Source organism: Lolium rigidum, unplaced genomic scaffold (assembly GCF_022539505.1).
Source record: "Lolium rigidum isolate FL_2022 unplaced genomic scaffold, APGP_CSIRO_Lrig_0.1 contig_5335_1, whole genome shotgun sequence".
Classification (NCBI taxonomy): domain Eukaryota; kingdom Viridiplantae; phylum Streptophyta; class Magnoliopsida; order Poales; family Poaceae; genus Lolium; species Lolium rigidum.
In genome coordinates this window covers 25,486-47,829 of record NW_025900900.1, presented here as the reverse complement: position 1 = coordinate 47,829, position 22,344 = coordinate 25,486, and the positions used below count along the sequence as shown (strand labels likewise).

Here is a 22,344-nt window from a genome sequence, read left to right as displayed (position 1 = left end):
AGCACAGCAAAAAGGAACCGCAAGAGAGAGAGAGATCTAAGAGTACTGTTTTCCAGTCCCGGTGGTCTCCTTGTATAGCCTGGGAAGCCGACCCGACCGCGTTGACGCGTAGGAAGCTAGGGACACGCGGCGGGCATGCACATGCATGCCGACACGTACCCAACACGGTTGGTGCACAGAAAGCAAAAATTTAGGCTTCCTTGGAGTGTCTCGTTCCGGAACTCGAGTCACGAAACACGACGTACGTACGTGACATGCGGCCCAGGCGGGGCGGGCGGAGGAGGGAGGGAGTGCGCGGGGGCTCCTTCTATTCTCACTCACTTGGAAGGAGTGAGACAACCCTTATATACCACTCCCAACTCTCTCTCCCAACTAGCAATGTGGGACTAAACTTTGTCCCCCAAGGCTGTCCCAAGCGCCAGCGTGATGGGCCTTGGGGTGTTCAGGGTGTAGACTACATGGGCTGCCCTTATTGGGCTGCAGCCCATCTACATTTAACAATCCCACAGATCTCATATGCATAGGATGACACATTAGTTCCATTCAGCATTAATATATACACACGCCCGGTGGGGGCGGTAAGTGCCAGACTTCCACCTGAGCAAGGTGCTACGGCTTGACTGCAACTGAACAATGGACTATGCCTTGAATTTGTCGGTCTTTGTGCGGCCAAGTTTCGCTCAATGCCGGCACGGTACTAGGCTCTGTAGCCTTCCTCGAATTAGACTTATAAGTCATACTCCTCGGCCCTTCACTGAGCTTACGAGATTACCCAAATCTCCCACACTATGACCAGTGATGTCACTCACTTGTATGGTGTGTTCTTCAAAGATCGCCACAGCAGGACGTCTTCGCTCATCCAAGAGCCGCTCGAGAACACATTAAGACATTGTCCTTTGCCTTACATTTAGCTATGATGCATCTGCAGCGGAGTGGGAGTATTAAATTTTCTCTCAACTCGATTCTCGGTTGTTTTCGAGGTCTAGTTCATGGAATTTCCGATCCATAGGTTGGGTTACCCCCTCGGCAACTCAAGTGGGTCTCAAACCCATCTCCATCGACAAGGTCTATCATGTTTCTTGATAGTCACTTTGTGAAGGATGCGCCCGGATTTTTAGCACTTTGAACATAATCCAATGCTATCACTCCGAGTTCTTCCAGTTTTACGGCAGACTTCAGTCTCCTCTTGATATGTTTGGAGAACTTTTCATATTATCCTTAAGAACTTTCACTTTGATAATCACGGTTTGATTATCACGAGTTCATAAGGATCGCCGGTATTGGTTTTTCAGCCATAGGAAAGTCCATCAAGAGCTCACGAAGCCATTCCGCTTCGACGGTAGCGATTATCTAATGCTGTAGTTACTGCTTCCATAGTTGACCTCATTAAGATGGTCTGCTTGTAAGACTTCCGAAACAGCGCCACCACCAAGAGTGAAAACATATCCACTTGGCCTTCTTTAACGTCGAAATGCAGTTGGAATCACTACCCTTCAAGTCCTCTTGGATACCGGTATAATGTATTCCCATAACTCATCGGTTCCCTTTAGATAGTACGTACTCTCTCCAGAGCATGCCAATGATCATCTCCCGGGTTGGCCACAAACCCGGCTAAGTTTACGCCTGACCAAGCGAGATATCAGGCCTCGTGGCATAAGCTAAATACATGTGAGTGAACCAATGATTTGTATCTCTCAGTGATCTCTAGTTGCCTTTTCATTCTAACACGACAAGACACTAGGATCATAAGGTGTGAAGAGATTGCAATCATCATGGCCAAATTTGCTCAGCACCTTCTCAACATAATGAGATTGCACAAGTGTAATCCCATTATTCCCATCTCAATAGCTTGATGTTGAATATAACATCAGCTTCTCCAAGATCCTCTTTCATCTCGAAACTTAGGAATGGAAGGTTTACCTCCTCAATCACTTTGAGACTTGTCCCAAGAATCATTATGTCATCCATACAAGCATAGGACACGCCACTCACCCCCCCACCATAAGCGGTAGTACACACATTTGTACGACTTCATTGACAACAAAGCCCCTTGAATGTCAAAGTTCTTTCAAACTTCTCAGCCTGCATTGTTTGGGAGCTTGTTTTTAGACCATACAAAAGATTTCTTTAATTTACACACCTTTCTTTCTGACCTTCTGAATGAAACCATCAGGCTGTTCCATATGAATTTCCTCGTCAACTCTCCATTTAGGAAAGCCGTCTTCGTCCATTTGATGAACGAGAAGACCGTGTGGGAAGCCAATGACAGTGGTACGCGAATGGTGGTCAATCTCACCACCCGGTGAGTAAGTATCGAAAATCTTCGCCTTCCTTTTAAGGTATAGCCTTTGGCTACAAAGCTAGAATACTTTGTACTTCTCAATATTTCCATCATTTCCGAAGCTTCTTCTTAAATACCCATTTGTCCTACAGGTTTGCACCCATGGGACGCTGGATTAACTCCCTGTTCCATTAGCCAAGATGGAATCCATCTCGCCCCAGTAGCTTCCTTCCGATGGTTGCATCGGAGATGCGAGAGCTTCAGAAATGGTAGTGGGAGTGTCATCCACAAGATACAATGAGATCATTACCGACTTTGCAGTCCTTTGTCTCTTACTCGCCTTGGGAGCTTCATTGTCATCTTTATCAGAATCTGAACTCTCATCATCGATTCCTCATCGGACTCCATAGGAGTTTCATGTATTGGATAAGATTCCCAACTAGTGCATACCATGCATATCTCTCTTAGGAAATATCCTCAAGAATGTAGCATCTCTTGATTCAAGATGATTGCCAACATTCATATTGTCCTCAGATTTCACCACAGAAATCTATAAGCAATGCTATGGGCAGCATAGCCAAGAAAGACACAATCACGGTTTTGGTCCAAGCTTTCGCTTCTTGGTGATTGGCAAATTCTTTTTAGCCAAACAGCCCCAAGTTCGTAGGTAAGGAGGTGTTGGTCTTTTCTTTCCCATTCCTCATAAGGTAATCTCTTTATTCTTGGTTGGAACACGGTTTAGGACATGACGAAGTCAATATAGCCTCCCCCACCATTCCTTGGATAAACCCGAAACATCTAACATGGCGTTAACCAAATCATTGAAATCAGTTTCCTTTTCGCAATCCCATTGGATTGTGGGGAATTGGGGAGCGTCCTCCTCATGAATTATACCATGTTCCGCACAGAATAAATTGAACTCATTAAGAAAGTACTCTCACCATGATCGGACCAAACCCTTTTTATCATTTCTTTCAAGTTGATTCTCAGCTTCAGCCTTATAGATTTAAAGAAATCAAGCCTCATCTTTAGTTTTCGGTAGATACACATACTTGATGCCCATTAGTGGAATCATCAATCAAGATCATGAAATGTTTCTTTCCACCTCTTGTCAACTCACCATTCATCTCACATAGATCTGAATGCCTGAGCTCCTAGTGGTGCCAAGTTTCTTTCGCTTCTGCCAGGCTTGTGAGGCTTGCGAGAGTACGCTTTTGCTTGCACACAAGCATGATGCTTAGAGCCTTTTACAAAGGTGAATTTGAGAATTAAACTCATATTAGCAAGCCGCGTCATACAACCGAAATTAACATGACAAAGTCGTGAATGCCAAACATTAGTTTCATTAACACTAGTGCTTACATGGTTCACAACATTATCACGAAGTCTTCCTAGAGAGAAAGCGAAACATTCCCTCACATTCATATCCCTTCCAACAAAAGTTCCATACTTAAACAGGTACAACTTTATTGGACTCAAACACCAACTTAAACCCATCTTTCATAAGACGGGGAGCCACTAACGAGATTCTTCTTGATAGAAGGGACATGCGGCCCGTTCCTCAGTTGCACGATCTTTCCGAAGTAAACTTGAGATCCTGAATGCCAACACCACGAACGGTAGCATGTAACCCATTCCCCATCATTGCGGAACCTCGGGCCTGATAAAGAGGTAAACATGGAGATGTCGGCCACACACATGAACATTAGCACACATTGTCAACCCACCATTACGTATTGGGCCGAAACACCCGTATAACGGTAGGTAATATATTACCGTGCCACTGTAGTTCCTTCCTCTATTGCCAATGATCATGTGACGATTTGGAAGTTACATCCAGCTTGACATTCTTTCCTTTGCGTTGTGGACAACGATTAGCCCAATGGCTTTGTCTGCGCCACACTCAGCAAGGATCTTTCTTCTCCGTTTCCCCTTCTTCTTGAAGTTGGTAGTCTGGAACTCCTTGTTCTTTCCTTAAGCTTGTGGGCATTTTTCTGCACCATGTTGGCGAGAACGTCCCGCGGTTCCTCCGGTGTGTTTGTCTTTTGCCCTGCTTCTTCTCCTCAACATCCGAGCCCATGATATTCTCAACGAAAACTCATGCCTCACGATGTTTCAGGAAGTGGCAAAGTTCCTCCATGAAGGGGAAGCTTGCGACAAGGCATCCCCTTGTCGATGACAAACTTGTCGGTAGCACACACTTGAGGAGCTCAAGTTCCTTTGCCACGATCTGTATCTCATGAGCTGTTCTACCACAGGTCGGTTCTCAACCATTCAGTAGTCATTGAAATGCTCCATAGCATACGGTTCACCTCCGGCATCGACGCACCAAACTTCGTCCGTTCCATCCCATGATTCCTTCCCATTTCGGATGTGCGGATAAGCATCCAACCAACTTGTCTCCAAGCACACTTGAGGCGACACCCACAAAGATTACGAGTGGCATCCCCGAACGCTTTATCCTCGTCAGGAGTAAGCGGACCTCTGGAGTACCTTCCCATGACTTCCGGTGCATGCCCATAGCGATGAGCAACAAGAGGTATTAATGCTGCCATCTCTTGAAATGAGAACCCGTAAACGGGCTCGGTTTGGCGCGGCAACAAAACCAGATGGTGTTGCCACGGCCTCGTTAATTTTTCTTGTCTAAAATATAAACAATAATGTATATAAAATATCTAAGACGTAAATGACGGGTTGTTGCTCTGTATGCAGCCCGGGGACAATTTCAAACATGCAAAATTACCATGAATACCATGGGAAATTTATTCATAAATTAGGTATAATTCCATCTTTTAAGATGATATCATACTAATATAAAATTTGATATGGTATTTGCATTTAGAATTACATGCTTGACACTGAGCGAAGTAGTTATAATTTATTGGTTAGAGAAAACATGCATGAATGGTTAATATGAAACTCGGTAAAGAATTTCGGTGCAATCGACATCATAATACACTTACAAATAGGTGATTTTTTTCTTTTTTTTCTCAAATGCCCAAGATCTTTGTTAGCGGAATAAACCTTCTCATTTAAGATCTTAACCCAGGAAGAACATAGTTGAATTTATGTGATGTGTATGAGAGAAAAGAAAGGACGCAAAATTAAAATTTTAGTGCAATGACTTTGAAATAAACCAATAGAAAACAGGGATATACTATGCTTTAGAATAATCAAATTATTTGATTTCCTTTTTAGAAAAGAAATCGTAAAATAAATGTTGTTAATGGCTGTCAAGTGCAGTTCAACAGTAACATAGTACACCTGAAAATGACCTAGCTAGTTGGGTCGTAACTTCCTGGAGTTACTTCCGAAACAGTTATCTTATGAATTACCAACGGTTCATGCAGGTTGAGATAAAAATCTGAATAAGTAAGGAGAAAATTTGCATAAGAGACCCACTTCTCAGCAACACAAATAATAGTACTCCCTCCGGTTCAAAATTATTACCAAAAATGGATGTATCATAAGATGAGAGCTATACAAGTACTGGTGCCTGGCACCGAAGAGTATCTAACTCACATAATGATTGGTTACAACTACCTTTAGGTTCTTCTTGAAAGACTCAACCAAATGAACTAAGAGTTTCAAAGCAGAACTAAGGCTCCTGATCTTTGTACTACGCCTCCCCATGCCCTATGGACACCGTCAATGTTACCGTGTCTCAATTGTGCGCCACCTCTGCTTGTGCCCAAGGACACACGAAATGCTTTCCTGATAGATTTAGCAACTGCAAACAACAAACACCTTTGTGTAGCGTAGAAAGTCCAGTTACATTTGTAATTGCACTACATATTGTTATCTTCAAGATGCTCCAAGATTTTTAATGATTAAACATGAAAATAACTCAGATACAAATTTTTGCATTCATCAGATAGGCATTGAATGATGTTTATTTATAATAAACCTGTAGTACCAAGTGGATAATATTTTAATCCATACCGATACAAATATCCACCAAATACGAAGGCGGGTCGCAGGAATATGTCTTGATGGTTGGCGATCTGTCTATGCATCTCTTAAGGAGCAAACCGGTGTAGCATGAACATGAGCCCAACAAGGGAAGAAGGAGGAGGCTTAACCACATAGTCATAAATCGAACACCGCAAAGCCTAGAAAATAAAAAGGAAACATTAGGACATAAGAGTCAAAGAATAATAATTGATATTACCATTCATGTTCCTGAACTTCAGTCTAAAACTAATTCAAAAGTTGGTGCTATTCAGGTAAAGCGGCTTGGACACCAACCACAATATCTATTTTTGATTCAGGATAGAAAACTAATTCAGAGCACCTGTCACCTGCTCATTGTAACGCAACTGTCACCTCATGCTTTTATTTTCCTTTCCGGTGTTCGGGTTTTTTAGGATTCGTTATAAGCCAGATTACCTCATTGTAACGCAACTGTCACCTGCTTTCCTTATTTCCTTTTTTCTTGTATGAACTTTCGCTTTCTTAATAAAGCTACTTTTGGTGAACTTCCTGCAATAAAAGAGATAAAATTTGGAGGATAAAAATCAAGTTAAATTGAGTGAATATTAGAAAAGTTATACACCGGTTACACGTACACAATGCCTTTCTTTTTTTAGGACACAAACCAAATTAAAGCTGGGATTGCCGCCTCATAGTTCTAGATTACAATGCAGCATCTGAACTAAAACAGCCCACAGGTAATGGAATTTTACATATAATTAGTTTATGAGTGAACATAGTCTCATGTATCTACAACTACACCATTTGCCAAGAGTTGGGTAAAAACAATTAGCAACACATAAGGTAAATTGAGTGCATATTAGCACATACCTTCGATGATAGATCATAGATTAACTACTACTGCACTTGGAAGACATTTGTGGGAGATCGATGCAATTGGATTTTAGGCACACCGTGTAGTCATAACTTACTGTAAGCTGGCACCAGGAACTCACCTGCATGCCAGTTGAGCCCGTCTTCCTGCATCCCGCCACCCATACCTGCCTTCTTAACATGTTTTCATTCCAGGCTGAATAGGGCATATTTTGGAGAAAGGTTGAACTCTGAATGACCACCACTCTAGCTAGACACTACAGCCTCGTGAAGAAAAGATGTACAGTAAATTAGTTATACTAATATGTGCACATAATTTCTTTCCAACATAGTTGCAGTTTTCGATGCTACCTTGCCACCTTCAGCATGTAATACAGCACATTTTGTGACATCATAGCAAATGTATACTGTATTATAGCTACACTAAAGAAGTAAAGATACAATAGCTAGTAAAGCAGACATGGATGAAACACACATGATCACTACTCAGTTAACAGCTACAAAAATATTGATCTAAGATGATCATGATCCCTCACAGACATTATCACTTAGAGCAATATAGGGTGTTTCATTTCATTGTAAAATTCGTCTTACAGAGAAACTATAATTTTATTTTTTGAAGGAAAGACAACAGTATCTTTCCTCAATTTGAAAAGCCAGGTAGTAATTCATTCACAGAAGTACACACATGCATACACGTCTTGCCTCAGCTCAACAAATTGGCTATCGCAAGTCTAGTCATCTTTCTTGTTTGGATCACGATTCCAGATGACAGCCTTAGAACATTTACAGAGTTTAGTGGGCATTTAGAGGTCTACAATGTTTAGTGGATAACTGGGCATTGTCGATTACCTGCCGATTATGTAGCTGCCTGTAGATATAGATATGCCCTTGGTACTTGTAAGTAAGGTCAAGGGTTAGATGGTAATACTGAACAAATGGTATGAATTTAGCATACAATGTAGGAAAGAAAATACGTCAGCTCATAAAAGATTAGCTGAAAAGTAACAATGTATCATAAATTGGCCATCATTAAGCATAGTTTGACATGTTTTCAAGATTGAGCTCGACGATGGCGGGGTCTGACCAAAAAATCTTTGCTCATCTAGCAAAAGCATTACTGAACATTGGAAGATTTTACCGTATACCTAGTTCAGCCTAAGGATTTACAGTTGATGCTCCCAAATATGCAATAATCCATGAGGACAAAATATAATGGAACATAAAGATAACATTCATTTGAATGTATAGAATCTAATATAGGTCTAAGATTGCACATCCGTTTTTGAGGAATACTACAGTGGTAAGACATATCTCCAAGATCCCTGAATAAATAAATCAACAACAGCTGGCAGTGCAAGTGCAGCCTTCATATTGGAAGACATCTTTAGCAGTTAGCGGTTGCCTGCTATTCCTCCACATTTATAGTATATGTGAGAAGTCGATGCACATGATAAACATTTTGATTAGCCACACTCCTAAATCATCTCACCTAATAACACTCAACATATGAAGCAATCAGAGGCAACAAACCTTTGAGAAGCTTTCTTGTGTTGTTATGACGGCTGTGGCTTCTGCATGCATGTACACTAAGTGAAGAATTGACAAACCCACCGCAGAGCTGCCCGTTCCATTCAAGTGTCAACCGTTGTGTTGCCTACACCTTGCCAAGATAGTTTTGCACTTGCTCGCGACTTTACATGTATCGTAGAAAATTCTGAACACTTCACGAAGGGAAAAATAAGATTCAGTTTGGTATGTATCCCTTACCATAGGGCATATCAACTAATTTAACAGAAATACATTCCCATCTCACCACCACAGAGAACTCAAAGAAAATTAATGGATTAATGTAGCTTTGAGATGGGCTTTTCTGAACAAAAAAAATGAAAACTGGATTATAACAGAATTTAATAAAATAACCGAGAGAGATAACAAAAAAATCTGAAAACTGGATTCCCAATCTGCTAATGACCACCACTACCTATAATCTCGTTTTAGTTATTCGAGCACTTCTGACCAACCATCATTAGTCTATCCATCTAATCTATCACTACACGACATCTGCTTCTGATCCTATCTTTTTCTTCTACATGAATACATCACATCTACTTGCAATAGTAAAGTCCAACAAACTTCAAAGGATCATAGGATGCGATGTGGCCATCACAACAAACAATTTCATCAGAAATATTCCATAAGGAACAAAAATATTGCTATCAATTGCATCAAATAGCCATTATAAACAAACTTGGTTACTTACCAGGACCAACTTCAGCAGCACTCTGTGTGCATCCATCAACTCCCCACCAATCTAGATCAGCCATCAAACTCCACCAAAATCTGCCAAACTAATACAACCGTGAGATGAAAATATATCGATTCAATCAGCTCACATATATTAATACCTATCTGCTACTGGCCGTTTCCACACCGCTCAGGTCTGAGCTGACCTTTGCCTGCTAGGCTTCACTGCAGGTTGGTTTCTGTATACTGACGCCGGAAGAATCACGAGGGGCAACATATAAATACTCCAAACTGCCTTAGTAGAAGCGGGGGACTCCTTTGCCGAAGAGGACCGACCTGCTGCCAGAGATGAGGAGGAGCTGAGCCTCAACTCGATATCATTGGCCAAAGCACCATCTCGGTGTGTAGGGGAGAGGCAATCTGCCGCCGGATCGCACGGATGCAGGTGAACTGCAGCTTGCCGCCAGATCTGTGGGATGCAGTGGAGAGCGGGGCGACGCCGACACAGCATGCAGGGGACTCCGGCAGCGGCGCTGGACCGTGGGGAAGCTAGCGGCGGCGCAGGGTAGTCGCTGGCGGGGCTGTCGGGATCCAGTGGTGCGGGGTCTGGATGGTGCGGGCGTCACGCTGGGTGGTAGGACGACGTAGGAAGCGAGGGCGGCGCGATGGGTGGGCTTCCAGAGCGGCGCGATGGGTGGTACTGTGGTAGGACGATGCAGGGAGCGGTTGCAGCGTGATGGTTGGGCTGCAGGGGCGGCGGCGCTCTAAGGAAAGATACATACGTCGAAGGAAACTAAACATCCTTATTTAATTTATATTAATTGAGATTTGTTCTGATTGATTGCATAACTCAGACGCGCGGCGTTCTAACGAAAGATACATACGCGAAAGGGAACTAAACATCCTTATTTAATTTATATTGATTGAGATTTGTTCTGATTGATTGCATAATTCAGACGCGGGAGGAGTGGAAAAGCGATGGCTTGAGGGAGACCGTTAGATTAAATTCAATGGACAAGATTCTTCCAATCTCCTTCACCAAACGCGTTGTATGACGTACGACCAACTCGAATATAATAGTAAAGATCCGAGTCTAAACGTGACGGCTATGGGGGTATTTAAAGGAGGAAAAGGTGGGGTTTCGGCCAGCCATACATGTGGTGGCCGAACCAAACCCTAGAAGGCCTTTCCCCCTTCAATACGGACTCTAAAAAGTGGTCGACTTAATTCTCACGAAAATGACATGGGCTCGGCCCAAAACTAAAGGTGACGCAGCACCATATTATACTATGGACGAAATTATGAAGTGGAGAACTCTATATTTCGTCCATGTCTTCATCTCTTCTTATGGTGGCTTCAAAGTCCCGAAATCTCCACTTGTGGCATCATCTTCAATCCTCAAGTGCTTGCCGCCATCTCCTCCATGTGTGATCATGCTCCAATGCTTGTCCTCCTCATCCATGCTTGGTCCATCATTCCTAAGAGTAACAAACATATCTGATTTAGGCGAGCATCATATTCTCGTGTATGTGAGGAATAGTTCCAAGAAACGAAAGTACCTGATAGTTCAGTTGTTTGGCACGAGCTCGAGTGATTGGTCCTTGTATTTGTGTCGCTGTAGGTACAGCGGTTGTATCAAGAGATGGGATGTCCTCATCAGATTGTCTACCAAGCTTCCGCGTCTACATCAACACCGCGGCGACACCTTTGGCACCCCGGATTCCGGCGCAACTTCGACACCGCCATCGCCGACACCATCGCAAGTTCGTGTGCTTAACACCGCCTAACCTTTTCATCTAGGTATAACTTGCACCTCTCACCCTTGTAGCCCCGTTTCTTTCTTTGTGTACCTATCCCATTGAGAGTGGCTTTCCGAGCGTTGCGAAGCATTGCACAAGTGTCACGATCGTGAGAGGGTGTGTGTGTGCGTTGTGTTGAGCAAAGCTCCGAAGCAAGCTCGGTGAGAAAGATACACAAAAGAAGAAAAGTGCGACATATACATAGAGAAAAATAAAGCTTCTAAGCATAGAGAGAAAAAAAGAGTGAAAAAAAGAGAAAAAGAAAAAGAAATAGAAAAGAGTGTGTGTCCACCGATACCGAGAAGTGCAAAGCTTGTGAGCACTAAGAGAGAAAAGAGAAGAGTGGCATTTGTGCAAATCTTGTTGCTTCTTTCTTGTGCAACCAAGCTACGGTCTCTCTTGTGTTGGCGTGACATCGAGCATATAGTCTTCGTTAGGACCATCTTTGTCACTTGCTCACTTCCTTGGTCGCGCTAACCCCTTTGTTCTCCTTTGTGTGTGTTTCCGTGTTTCCTTGACATAGATCACCACTTTTGACATTTGACTTTGGATCTTACCCACATTTGACAATAGACTTTTCCGTTGATCTTTTTCGTTTGCTATCCACCCCTTACCCACCACATATAGAGTTCTTAGCCTTTTGCGTGTGCTTTGAGTGTGTGTGTGAGTAACCCCGATACATTTTGGCTTTGCTCTTGACTTGAACCATTTTTCCGATACTTTCTTGATTGGTGAGATACTTGTGTAGGTTTCCTTCCACCATATACACATACACTTTGCCTAGTGAGAGATATACATGATGACCCCACAAGAGCAAGCCGAGATGAGAGCATACTTCGCCGAGCTAGATGCTCGAGAAGCCGAAATGACACCCAAAGAAAAAGCCGAGTGCAACGCATACTTCAAACACCTTGAGAGCAAGAGTGATACACACCATGAGTCGAGTGAGGATGTTTCGATTTCTAACAACTTAACCTCTACTCCGCTTGTGTTGTCTTCCTCTTTGCTAGGTTGCTCGGACATCGACGACGCCATTGCCATGGAGATGAGGGACTCCACTATATATGAGATGAGTGCATCCACTATATGTGAGATTGAGAGCCACCACTTCGAGAGCATGAGTGATACACCAAGTGAGATGAGAGTGGTAGTTGATAGGTCATGTGAGGCCATTTCGAATTCTAACAACTTACCCTCTACCTCTAGTGTGTTTCCTTGTGTCTCATTAGGTTCCATGGATGACGAGACGCCGATCATGGAGAAGATGTACATGGTGCATGAAGATGATGATATCACACCATGCTTGCTTGAAGATGAACATGGAGGCCACATCGAGCCTACCCCTTCCACAACACCTACCTCATATGAGTGGGACTACAAAGGTACCTATATGGGTGTTGATGATGCCATGATCCCACTAGTGGACATGATGATTTGTGAGTGCTTGCATGAGTTGGATGATCCTATTGCTATGTCATATGCTTCTTTCACTTTCCCTTGTGATACTTGTGCCATTGTTGATCATGTGGAAGTAGTTGCTTGTGACACTTGGACCATGCCATGCTATGAGTGTTTCGATTTCTATCCTATTGCTTGCAATATGTCGAACAATTTCTCTTTCCCATGTATTGCTTGCAATGTCGATAATGATGCTTGTGTTGTGACAACCTTGCCGAACAATTGCTCTTTCCCTAGGTTTGTCGACAACAATGATCACATGTTGAACATGTTTTGTGCTACATGCTTGCAATATTCTCCCATTAACGCAACCAAAATGATGAACAATTTCTCTTTCCAATGCTTGGCTTGCAATGATGTTAATATGCTTGTGAATGAGATTGCCCCATAGCTCTCTCAAATTTTGGAGACTTTGCATATATCCATGTTGAGCATGTTCCTAAGTTTTCCCCGCATATTCACCATGTGTACTTTAATATCTTGCTTACCACTAATGGTGATGTGCAAAAGAAATGGCGCATCATGATGGATGATGTGTTCATATACCATGCACACACGTTGTTCTTGTTGTCTAACATGTGTGTAGGTACCCAAACTCCAATGTCAACCTCGATTGAGCACGAGTTCACAAAAAGAGCTCTTGAGAGCATGATACAAGTGAGCTCCAATGAGTGGTTTTGCCCGCACACTTCAACTACACAAGATCTCTCAATGAGAGCACACCGACACTTTGATAAGGTGACCTCCTTCTACTTGCGGCCTCTTCCTAAATCCATTGAACTTTGGCTACGCTTTGATTGCTCCTTTGCTTTTCTTGTGCTATTGATAGGGCTCTTGACAAGTGAAGGGACATTCAAGCGTTGGTGTCATCTACCTCCTCTACACATTCATGAAGACTCATCGTCGAGGACGACTCTTTTTCAAGTGGGGGAGATGATGTAGCCCGACCTACGGTCTTCGCTTCATCATGTGCTTCAACGACAAGAACAACACTCAAGGCCGAGGTCACGGAGGCATGGAAGAGAAGAAGGAAGAAGAGCGCCCGATGTCGCCAAGAAGAGACGGCGCATGAAGCACGGCCTGCTCGGATTATCCGCCCCACTAAGGCCGGACAATCCGCCCCCCTATGCGTCCAAGTCAATTCGGGCCAAGTCCCTTGTACCCCCTTGTATGCCTAAACTACCCCTCCTTAGTGGCTCCCTATATATAGGCTCCCACCTCCCCCTTCATTAGGTAAGACATAACTTGTGTGAGAACTTGGCTTATGCCTCCACCATCCCTCCGGGATTAGGGAAACCCCTCCTCTCTTAGACACAAATCTATGAGTTGTATCAAGGCACTCCTTATATGATTAGTCTCTCACACTTGTGATTCTACCACCGGTCTCTCACTCGTGTGATTCCACCGATCGTATACCGATCTTCCTCTCGGGGATTCTACCGCGTGTCTCTCCCTTGAGAGATTCTATCGGGATAGTGGTTCGGGCTATCAGGAATAAACCGGAATTGTATCGGGTTGTGTTGCGTGCGTTCGCGTGTGTTCATCGTGTTCTTCGCCGTGTTCTTCGTGTTCTTCCTCTCCCCCGCCTTTCCCTCGGTCAATTCGTGAGATCGGGCAACCCACGTGGCCTTAGGCCGCATCACATGTTGCACATGGTCCTCGAGACTTTTGCTATAGATGAGAATATCATCGAAATAGACAACCACACTCTTGCCAATGAGAGGACGCAAGATGTGATTCATGAGGCGCATGAAAGTAGATGGAGCATTGGAAAGACCGAAATGCATAACGAGCCATTCATATAGACCGAGTTTGGTCTTGAATGCCGTTTTCCATTCATCACCAATAGCCATGCGGATTTGATGGTAACCACTACGCAAATCGATTTTAGAGAAAATCGTGGCACCACTAAGCTCATCAAGCATATCATCTAAACGCGGAATGGGATGGCGGTAACGGACGGTAATGGCATTGATGGGGCGACAATCCATACACATCCGTTGCGTCTCATCCGGTTTAGGCACAAGAATCACGGGAACCGCACAAGGGCTAAGGCTTTCGCGAACGTACCCTTTAGCGAGGAGATCTTGTATTTGGCGTTGTATCTCCTTTGTTTCTTCGGGGTTGGTGCGGTAGGCGGCACGGTTTGGAAGCGGAGCGCCGGGTATGAGGTCGATGCGGTGCTCGATGCCTCGAAGCGGTGGTAGTCCATGAGGGAGCTCGTCGGGGAAGACGTCTTGAAATTCCTTCAAAAGAGACAACAAAGACGAAGGAATGTTGGTTAAGTCGTTAGTCGCCGATGATGGTCCCTTGCATATGAGGACGTAGTGCAATATGGTGGATGGGTTTGCTTGCACTTCTCTCCACTCGCTTTTGGTGGCTAGGAGGACGCTCTTTCGCTCACTCATGTATGGCTTGTGGCGCTCACTCTCCATTTGGTGGGTCGCTCCCTCACCTCTCAACTCACTATGGTGGAAGTGGTGTTGTGCCCTCGCTAGAGCCTTCGCGTTGTCGGCGATGATTTGGCTAGGAGTCATGGGGCGCAACTCGAACTTCTTGTCGTTGACCTTGAAGGTGTATGTGTTGGAGAGTCCATCATGTATAGCCTTCTTGTCATATTGCCAAGGGCGGCCAAGCAACATGTGGCACACCGTCATGGGTACCACGTCACACTCAATAGTATCCTCATAAGGTCCAATCTTGAAAGTGACGGTGACGGTATGTTGTATCTTGACGTTGCCCTTGTCACTCAACCATTGGATATGGTAAGGGTGAGGATGCTTGCGGAGAGTGAGGTTGAGCTTCTCACACAACTCGGTGCTTGCGAGGTTATGGCAACTTCCACCGTCTATGATGACCTTGATCGACTTGCCACCAATTCCGGCACGGGTTTGGAAGATGTTGCACCGTTGTTCTTCCATATCATGAGGTTGTGTTGTTAGCACTCTTGTAACCACAAGTGAGGGACTTGGGTCATGCTCGCATAAGAGAGGATCTTCTCCACATTCTTGCTCATAAGCTTCTTCACTTTCCACGGCGGCTTGCACAAGGGCTTCATATTCATCCTCATCAAGCGTCTCGATATCACCATTCTCCATAGTGATCATGACCTTGGTGTTCTTGCACTCAAACGACTTGTGACCTTGGGTGCCACACTTGAAGCAAGTGACACTAGAGGGTCCCGTGGATGCCTTAGAGGAGGCGGTGGAGGAGACCGTTTGCTTCATGCGACTTTGGATAGTCGGTTTCTTGGATGTTGTAGAGGACACGTCGGCCTTGGCACTTGTAGCATGAGGAGTCGATGTGTTAGGAGGAGTCGATGTAGCGAGCTTGGAGGAGAAATAGGTCTTGGCCTTGGAGTACTTGATGTCCTCAATCACTTGGCGCTCGGCCTTCGACGCTTGATGGACCAACTCAACCATGTTGGAGTAAGGTTGGAACTCGACGATCCTCTTGATGGGGTAATTGAGGCCATTGAAGAAACGAGCAATGGTTTGGTTGTCGGACTCTTGGATGTTGGCTCGCATCATAGTGAGCTCCATCTCCTTGTAGAACTCCTCAACGGTCTTGGTGCCTTGCTTTAACTTTTGGAGCTTGTTGAAGAGGTCGGTCATGTAGTGCGTTGGGACAAAGCGAGCATGCATCTCTTTCTTCATTTCTTCCCAAGTGTCAATTGGAGGTTCACCCTTCTCTTCTCGAAGAGTGAGGACTTGCTCCCACCAAGTGTTTGCGTAGTCCTCGAACTCGAGAGACGCCATAGCCACCTTCTTGGCACCGGAGTAGTTGTGGATGCGGAATATCTTGTCAACCTTGAGTGCCCATGAGAGATAGGCCTCGGCATCTTCTTCTCCCTTGAACTTTGGCATGGTGAACTTGAGTCTTCCAAACATGTTCTCTTCATCCTCCAAGTTTCTTCGACGAGGAGGGGCACCTTCATCTCTTGCGGCTTGAGGAGGAATAGGAGGTCTTCTACGGCCAACCATAGCATTGGGTTGGCGTTGGAGGTGCACACTTGCTTCACTTGGTTCACGGTGAGGATGTAGTTGAAGATCTTGATGAGGTGGTTGACGACGCCCAAAGATGGCCCTCTCATCTTGCTCATGTGGTGGGTCTCCTCTTCCACGTTGGTCATGGCGCGGATGATTGCGGAGATCACGCCTCGGTTGGTCTTGATGTCCATGGCCTTGAGCATCACCATGTGGCTCCATGTTGTGGAAGACGTTGTCATGTGGGTGGCCGTCACGCCCATGGTGGACATGGCCATCCGGTTGAGGACGATCTTGTGGAGGACGTTCTTGTGGACGAGCATGGCGATGGATTTCTCCTCGCCTAGAGTTGGAGCGAGAGTCTTCATGACGAGCATGTGAGCGATGAGGTCGATGATGGTCTTCATGCCTTGAGGAGGAGCTTGAGGACGAACGGTGACCATGAGAGTAGTAATCTTGTGACGAACTTGATGATGAAGAAGTAGAGCGGTGTCGGCGATGACGACCCAAGTTGGTGATGGCGCGCTCGAGGCTATCCATGCGCCGCTCCATGTTCGCATCATTGGCCGCCATTTGGCCATTGAAGTTGTCCGTAGCTTCGCGAAGGAGAGCCAAGTCTTGGTTCACAACGGAGAAGTTGTGTGCCACTTCATCGTATTGCTCATCGATGCGTGTCTCGAAGAGTGTGAGTTGCTCCTTGAACTCTTGTCGTTGCGTCCATAGGTTGTGTTGAGTAGCCAACCTCTCGGTGTTGCGGAGGACTTCTCCATCCCTTGCATCATCTCCACTCCTATCCATGATGCAAAGACAAGAACTATGTTGTGTATGTTAGTGGAAGGAGACTACCTCGCACTCTTACCAAGGTAAGATAGTATTGAGGCAATCCACCAAGCCGAAAGCAAGATCAAGTGTATCGGGAACACACGCAAAACCACACGCAAAAGCTAGCAAATATGGTGTTAGGCGAGTGTTGTGGAAAGCCAAAAGACAAATCCAAGATCGAGTATGTTGTTGAAAGTGGGTAAGGTCCAAAAATCCAAATGTCAATGTGAAGATCACTATAAACACGGAAAAGTTGTGGAACACACACACGAGATAAGCGGGGTTAGTGCAACCAAAAGTGAGAGGAAAAGTGTATGTACGGATGCTCGGTGTCACACTAACACAAGGAGAGGCAAAGTTTTGGTTGCAAAAGAAGAGACAACTAGATTCACACGCGGCCTCTCTTCTCGTATCTCTCTTTGCTTAAAAGCTTTTTCTCTTTGTATATGGTGGCACTTGCACTCGTTTGTATCTTTGGTGGCACTTGGACACTTTTGTATGTATGGGCGTATGGATGTATGGATGTATGGATGTATGGTGCTACGCGCACTCTTTTTGTGTTTTTGGGGCTTTTTCACGCACTATGTTAGCGTTAGCCTTGCTTTTGCTATCTTGCCACACGAGTGTTTGCTTGGATGCCTTACTCAACACGACACACACACCTCACAATGCGGGGCCACGTGCAATGTCTCGCAACACTAGACAAGCAATGCTCGATGGGATAGATCGCAAAAGGAAGAGGGGTTACAAGGTGACAGCTGCAAGTTATACCTGCGATGGTGGTGGTGGTGGTGGTGGTGGTGGTGGTGGAGATCGCCGGATGTCGAGGTCGAAGGGGGCGCGAAGATGCGCCCGGTCTGGGGCCCGGTTGGACCGGCTCCTGGACCGGTGTGTCCGGTTTGCCGCCCGGTCGACCGGTTTCTGTGCTGGCTCGGCCGGTCGTGGGTCCGGTTGACCGGGTCCGAAACCGGGTTTCGCGAGCTGTACTTTCTCTCTCCTGTTCTTCCCCAAACCAAAACCAAATCGACCAAATCGAAGGGAAACGATGGAATTGGAGGCTCAAAGTTGGGGAAATAGTAGATCAAACACAACAACACCAGATCCACGGACCAAAACCACTCAAAACGCAACCAAATCACAGATCGGTTAAGAGGCAATTTGGGGCTATTTTTGGGTATTTTTTGTAAAATTTTCTAGGAACGAAATCGGGTGGGTGGAGGGTCAAATCCGCGGTAACCAAGAGCTGCTGATACCATATGATGAGGTCTAAGACCCCGTGTGTGGCCCGATCTTGCGGATTGACTTCGAAACCAAAGGGGAGAGATGGGAGAACGCGAGGAACACGAAGAACACGACGGGCACGAGGAACTCCGAGACTCACGCACGCACACCAACCCGATACACCCGATGCTTACCTCCGTGGCTCGATGGACCACGCCAATAGAATCTCCTAGGAAGAGGCACGGGGCAGAATTCCGGAGAGAGATTGGGGTTGGAGAGGAAGAGCTTGGTGAGTGAGAGAGAGTAACAAGTACTAGAATCTCAATCAACAAGATCAAAGTCAACAACCAAGGTGCCTTGATTACAGAGGGATGATACCCAAGGGAGACTAAGCTCAAAGGTAGGTTTGAGTTCAAAACAAGTCTAAAGAGCTAAGGAGGGGTTCCAGCTACTTATATAGTCACACATGGCCAGCAAGGGCGAACAGGTACGCGAAGGGATAAATTAAGGCAGTTTGGTGGGGCATTCCCGTCAGATCCGGTTTGGGGTCCGGTCTGACCGGGCCTGTGACCGGGCTGTCCGGTCATGGGTCCGGTCGACCGGGCCTACCGGCGGTCGGTCATGGGTCCGGTCGACCGGGCGCAAACCGGAATTCTGCGAGGTTTCCGGTCCTGGGTCCGGTCGTCGCCCGGTACGAGGGAGCTGGCCCGGTTTGGCGCCCGGTTGACCGGGCCTGTGACCGGGGCGTCCGGTTGTGGGTCCGGTCCGACCGGGTCCTGGACCGGCCAGCGTCCGTCTCTTCCTTGGAGCGCTTCGAGCGACGTCGGCTTCGGCTTCATGATCATCTCCATGTCCAGCTGCTTCTCTCCCTCCCTTGACCTTGGCGCCTCCTCCTCTCCGGGGTCTTGATGCGCCTTGTACCTAATGACACATAGCACGTCGGCATGAGGTAGCAATCCATCCAAAGGGGTACCAAGATCAAGGGTGGTGAGGAGCGAGTTCACCTCATCATGTAGAGCCTTGGCTCGGGCTCGTGTCATCGGTCCACTTGGGGGACTAGTTGGTCTTGATGGAGTGTCGTCGGAGAGCGGGGCTACATCACCACCCTTAACCTCGGTACACCTTTGGATGGAATGCTACCTCATGCCGATGTGCTATGTGTCATTAGGTACAAGGCGTATCAAGACACCGGAGAGGAGGACAAGCCATGGTCAAGGGAAGGAGAGGAGCAGCGGGACATGAAGGTGATCACGAAGCTGGACCCGACGTCAATCGAAGCACTCAAAGGAAGAGAAGAATGCTGGCCGGCCCAGGACCCGGTCGGACCGGCCCCACAACCGGACCATCCGGTCCCAGGTCCGGTCAACCGGGCGCCCAACCGGATTTCCCCGCATCGTACCGGAAAGCAACCGGGCAGAAACTTGCGAGGTTTCCGGTTGGCGACCGGTCGACCGGACCCAGGACCGGACCACCCGGTCACAGGCCCGGTCTGACCGGCCCCAAACCGGATCCGACGGGAATGACTCACCAAACTTCCAAGTTATCCTTTTGCGTACATTTTCGCCTTGCTGGCCATGTATGCCTATATAAGGACCCTAGACCCCTCCTTTATCCCTTAGACATTATTTTGAGCTTAAACCAACTTTGAGCTTAGTCTCCCTAGGGTTAGCATCCATCTTGGACAAGCATCCCTCTGTAATCAAGGCCATCCTTGTTGTTGATTTGGATATTGTTGAGTGAGATTCTAGTACAAGCTACTCTCTCTCCTCACCAATCTCTTCTTCTCCAACACCAATCTCTCACCGGGAATTCTGCCGCGTGCCTCTTCCGGGTGATTCTATTGGCATGGTCCATCGAGCCACGGGGGTAAGTATCGGGTGTATCGGGTTGGTGTGCGTGCGTGAGTACCGGTGTTCTTCGTGTTCTTCGTGTTCCTCGCGCTCTCCCACCTCTTTCCCTTGGATCTTGGGTCAAATCGCGAGATCGGGCCAATCCCTAGATCTCAGATCTCATCAACAACAATTGCCAAGTATCAAATTATTCAAGACATTTTATCAATTACTACATGTAGCATTTCCCGTTTCCAACCATATAACAATTAACGATGCAGTTTCAACCTTCGCCATGAACATTAAAAGCTAAGAACACATGTGTTCATATGAACCAGCGGAGCGTGTCTCTCTCCCACACAAGCATTTATTCAAACAAAAACAAAAACAAAAACAAAAACAAACTGACGCTCCAAGTAAAGTACATAAGATGTGGCTGAATAAAAATATAGTTTCGGGGGAGGAACCCGATAATGTTGTCGATGAAGAAGGGGATGCCTTGGGCATCCCCAAGCTTAGACGCTTGAGTCTTCTTAAAATATGCAGGGGTGAACCACCGGGGCATCCCCAAGCTTAGAGCTTTCACTCTCCTTGATCATATTGTATCATCTCCCTCTCTTGATCCTTGAAAACTTCCTCCACACCAAACTCGAAACAACTCATTAGAGGGTTAGTGCACAATAAAAATTTACATGTTCAGAGGTGACATAATCATTCTTAACACTTTTGGACATTGCACAAAGCTACTGAACATTAATGGAACAAAGAAATTCATCCAACATAGCAAAAGAGGCAATGCGAAATAAAAGGCAGAATCTGTCAAAACAGAACAGTTCGTAAAGACGAATTTTAAAGTGGCACCGGACTTGCTCAGATGAAAATGCCCAAATTGAATGAAAGTTGCGTACATATCTGAGGATCACTCACGTAAATTGGCATAATTTTCTGAGTTACCTACAGAGAATTAGGCCCAGATTCGTGACAGCAAAGAAATGCTGTTTACAGCGCGATAATCCAAATCTAGTATGAACCTTGCTATCAAAGACTTTACTTGGCACAAAAATGTAATAAAATAAGATAAGGAGAGGTTGCTACAGTAGTAACAACTTCCAAGACTCAAATATAAAACAAAGGTACTGTAGTAAAATAAACACATGGGTTATCTCCCAAGAAGTGCTTTCTTTATAGCCATTAAGATGGGCTCAGCAGTTTTAATGATGTACTCGCAAGAAATAGTAGTTGAAGCAAAAGAGAGCATCAAGAGGCAAATTCAAAACAAATTTAAGTCTAACATGCTTCCTATGCATAGGAGTTTTGTAAATAAACAAATTCATGAAGCATGATGCAACAAGCATAAAAAGATAAAACAAGTGTAACTTCAAAAATTTCAGCATATAAAGAGGTGTTTTAGTAACATGAAAACTTCTACAACCATATTTTCCTCTCTCATAATAATTTTCAGAGGCATCATGAACAAACTCAACAATATAAGTATCACATAAAGCATTCTTATTCACATGCATAAAAGTATCATTACTCTCCACATAAGCATAATCAATTTTACTAGTTGTAGTGGGAGCAAATTCAACAAAGTAGCTATCATTATTATTCTCATCAAGTGTAGGAGGCATATTGTAATCATAATTAAACTTATCGTCCATAGTAGGCGGCACCAAAAGACCAATATCATTATAATCATCATAAATAGGAGGCAAAGTATCGTCAAAGTAAAGTTTCTCCTCAATGCTTGGGGGACTAAAAAGATCATGCTCATCAGAACCAGCTTCCCCAAGCTTAGAATTTTCCATATCATTAGCAACAATGGTGTTCAAAGCGTTCATACTAATATGTTCCGTAGGTTTTTTAATTTTCGCATCAAACCATCCATGTCTTAA

The 22,344-nt window shown here is 45.3% G+C and overlaps 1 long non-coding RNA gene across 1 annotated transcript; it reads right to left on the bottom strand.

Annotated features, from left to right (window-relative positions):
- Positions 1-5,702: 5,702 nt before the first annotated feature.
- LOC124681720 lies at positions 5,703-9,620 on the bottom strand. The gene is made up of 4 exons (XR_006996007.1): positions 9,541-9,620; positions 9,351-9,430; positions 6,671-8,811; positions 5,703-6,393 (listed from the first exon to the last, which is right to left on the bottom strand). It is a non-coding gene; the product is annotated as an uncharacterized LOC124681720 (long non-coding RNA).
- Positions 9,621-22,344: the final 12,724 nt, after the last annotated feature.